Source organism: Equus caballus, chromosome 20, assembly GCF_041296265.1.
Source record: "Equus caballus isolate H_3958 breed thoroughbred chromosome 20, TB-T2T, whole genome shotgun sequence".
Lineage (NCBI taxonomy): Eukaryota > Metazoa > Chordata > Mammalia > Perissodactyla > Equidae > Equus > Equus caballus.
Window position 1 is genome coordinate 22,985,998 of NC_091703.1, and position 4,166 is coordinate 22,990,163.

At 33.6% G+C, this 4,166-nt stretch overlaps 1 pseudogene; it reads right to left on the reverse strand.

Annotated features, from left to right (window-relative positions):
- Positions 1–2,572: 2,572 nt before the first annotated feature.
- Positions 2,573–2,899, reverse strand: LOC100067186 (ATP synthase-coupling factor 6, mitochondrial pseudogene; annotated as a pseudogene).
- Positions 2,900–4,166: the final 1,267 nt, after the last annotated feature.

A 4,166-nucleotide genomic window follows, 5' to 3' on the forward strand; every position in this document is an offset into this window, starting at 1 on the left:
TATTTAATATCTGCAATATTTTGGAGTATTGATTTTGGCTAACATAATTTAAGAAGGATATCATTGGTGGTAAATGATTTAAACAAATTCAAGATACATATCCTTAATTTTTTTCTCAATTTTCAATTATACTTTAACTAAACTTGTAGTAATTAAAAAGATAACAAATCCTTTTGTAAGGAAGAAAAATTATACATATTTTATAATGCAAGAAGGTGGCCAGATTTGCTTTAATGGGTTATATGTCTTGAGAAGATAGCTTAATGCAAAGTATGTGAAAGATTTAAAGGTGAAGCAAATTCTCTTGTCCTTTTCTTTAATAAACACCATCACAATTGACCTTTAAAGCTGATAAAGCTATAAGGAAAGACAAGAGCAGATGCAATATTCTGCCATACCTGTTTGAATATATTTAACAGTTTGCCAAGGAAATGATTCTTTCTTTATCCAAAGCAATTTCAAGTTGATTTTAATTTCTATGCTGGTACTTTGTAATATCAAGGTTTTTCTTATAAAATAAATCGAAACAGGAAGTTAACTGGAAAATAAAAGAATCTTTTCTTTTGCTAGTCTTAGGGGGTTTGAGATAATGAAGACAATAGCTTCCAGTGACATAAAGAGATGAAATAGCAAGCAAGCATCCACGTTTGCTAGTTCTGTGTTGTGCCTGAGGATGATCTCAACTCTATCTACAAAGGTGTGGGAATTAGGTTGCCTTTTATTTGACCTCAACGTTTTTGATTTGTTATATTGTCATTTAGTCCGTGAAAATGTTCAACCTAATCTTTCCAGACTCTTATAATCAACTAGAGTGGTATTGATCTTCCTGTCATTCTTGTACCTCTGGAAATCATGTATGAGTGAAAATGTGCACTCTCTTCTGGATGATCTACTGCTATTCAATATGCTCTTAATTATAAATAGCTCTTTCCAAATTTACTGCTGCGATAAACATCATACTCTGATATATACATATATATATATACTCTTTTATCCACCCATGCACATTTATATTCATACTTTTATAGTCACATATGCCACAAATTTCACTCCCAGATGTCTCACTGCCGTATCTATTCTGCACTTACCCTCTAAACAATCTGAAGCCATTAATAGACACCTGGCTATGAATGAATTGCGCACAGAGCTCCCTGAGAAAGCCTGGAAGGAAATAAGTTTACCTGAGCTGGCTTTAGTTCACTTCTTTTCAAATCTTTCAGCTATGGGTAGGAGACATCATTCAGCATGAGTAATGAAAATGTGAAATACAGCACAATGCACATTCATCTATCCTTCACTATTTTCACTAATTATTAATATTTTCCCATTACCGGTTTCCTTCTATCTATATTTTTTACTACATTTTGTTGGTAATGATGGTCAACCGTTTGAAAGTAACTTGCAAACGTCATGACATTTCACCCTTAAATACTTTATCATGCTCTTCTTTTTTATCACGCATTTATGAGAATAAGAACATTTTCCTCATAACCACAATACAATTAAAACACATGACTGTTAAGATTAATTTAATTATACTTAGTCCATAATGTTGAGCCAAGACGTGAGTTTTTTGAAGAATCCAGGACAGTTTTCACGTAGATTGTCCCAGAGTCTGGCTCTCTTTGACTACTTCCTCATGACTGACTATATTTATAGCCACATTTTTTGAGGGGGGCAAAAATAGGGTGGGTTGTGGGTTTTTTAAAATTGCTCCACATCAAGTGGCACTTAACTTCAATTTTATGCCACTATTAGTCTATTGGTGATGCTCAATGTGACCACTTGGTTAAGGTGGTGCTATCTAAAATGCATCTATTGTAACACTATCTATTCAATTTATAAGGAATAGTCTGTGGGTGAGTGATATTTTCAAATCTGGTGAATACGCAGTATCCCAACATCATGGACCCAATGGGTTCAGCATCAACTGATAACTGATTATCTGTCTTTATTAAAAGAAAGTTCAGGTTACAAAGTTAATTCATTTGCCACAATTGAACAACAACAAATACATATCTCAAAATTATTAAATATAAAGTTCTTAATCTCTTTATAAAATTAGTCACTCCAAAAAATCAAAATATGGAGGCCAACAAACACAACTAAATGTGTTTGTCAGCATACAGACAGAGATGGGAATGGTTAAAAACTTAGGGACCACAGCTACATTGTTTATTAATTTCTAGTTAGAAATTAAGCCTGTACAACATACCAATCTACCAATGGGAATATACTGTTAATATTTTCAAATTGCTCAAATATTACCTGGATTGTTTTTCTTTGTTTTTCACTTTCTCAAGCCCTGTCCAAATTGTTTATTTGTTTATTTATTTGGATAGAAAACGAAGGCAGAAAGGGGCATTTGGGAAACAGCCATGACGTCAAGGCACTCTATCAAGATATTCCTTTATTTTCTTTCTTTTTATTTTACACCCAACATCACCAAATAATTTATTTGGAATGAAAATCAAAAGAAGGTTTGACACTTACAAAATGTTTATTCTGATACTTCTGATTAGCTGTACAACTAATCTAGGACAAATTACTAAATTAATTTTACATTATTTCTTCAAGACTGGGGTTTTCCCATCATTTCAAAATCAGGATCTTCAAATATAAAGTTAGGGAACACAGTCATCTTTGCTTTACCGTATATTTGCTTAAACTTAAAAAGCTCCCTCTCGAGCGCTTGCTGATACTCCGGGCCAATCTCAACAGGTCCTCCAGAAACCCATCCCTTAGATTTGTATTCTCTAATCTTGTCCACAAAGAACTCCTGTAAAAGATCAAGTTCCTTATTAAATGCCACTGCTGTGACACCAACGTTCCTCTGCAAATGCACTGAGGTTGCAGACTGAACGACAGAGAAGAACTTGAACAGCCTCTGAACGATCATAGCGATTCTGTTACCTGTGCTCAGAACAGACCTGCTGGAGTCATGGCCACTGCCTCCTTTCTACTTCCAGCCCTGGCACTGCCCTGATCTGCACACCTGCCATGGCAATGCGTTACGGGCCACCATTTCCATCTGTAGATGCCCATGAGATACAAAGCTTTTCAGAAACAGTCAGCTTCCACTTTCTCTTGAGGCATTTTGAAGAGAAGGATTAGAAATAATACCAAATGCACTATCTTACCTGAATTTGAAGAAGTAAGAAAACATAATGGACAAACACCCTTTAGAAAAGTCTGGTCAGCACTCCCCCTGGGGATGTTTAAATTGTACTAAGGAAGACAAATTAAATTATGAAGGGGTTTGAACAATAGGAAATTGTACTGAAAAGTGAAAATGAGGTCTTTCATTTTGGAAAGTCAAAGACTAAATGAAAATATAACAGCAGCACAAAAAATTATGGAGGCTGTTGATTGATGGGTGAGCAAATCCAAAAATACTAAAAACATTCGCAACACAGAAAAAGAGGTAGTTTCAGGGTCAAAGTTTTACATGGTTGCAAGTAAAAAGCCTAGAACACATTGCCATTTAAGACTTATAAGCTAAACATATAAATTTGAGAAGTTTGACATAAATTAACGAGTGACACATTCAAATCTGAGGGTAAATACCAGTTAAGAACATTTGAGAAGAATTGTGTGAAGAGCAAGTATCATTTTTTCTTTTGTTAAATTTCTCTTAGTTTTCAGAGATAGCCGCCTAAAAAAGTTACACAAGTGAGCAATATAAAAAGCTGTATATTTCCATATTTTAGATGATGTAATTTCTTATTTTTGAAATATATATTACTTCTGCTTTCAAAAACAAAACAATAAAGAAAAACCACAATTATGCTTTTGTGTTGATTTCCAAATTATTAGTATTATTCTCTAATATAAAATAATACACATTCATTTCTGAGAATAATAAAGAGGATTAATGCATTATCTCACAGCTGATAAGTGATTGCTATTAACGTTCAGTGTATTTTTTTCTCTTTTTTTCTAATTATTTCCTTTTATATTTGGTTCACACTGTATATGTAGTTGACACTCCATCTCATATATTGATTTCTTATTTAACTTGTGAATTTGAGTCTCTGAGAAGAGGAGCATCTGTCTATGTCACATATTGGGACTCTTGACAAATAAAACAAAATAATGAAACGAAAACTCACTAGGCTAATAAAATAGGTCTCCTGGCAAGGTAAGATTTCAAAATTCTGCTAGCA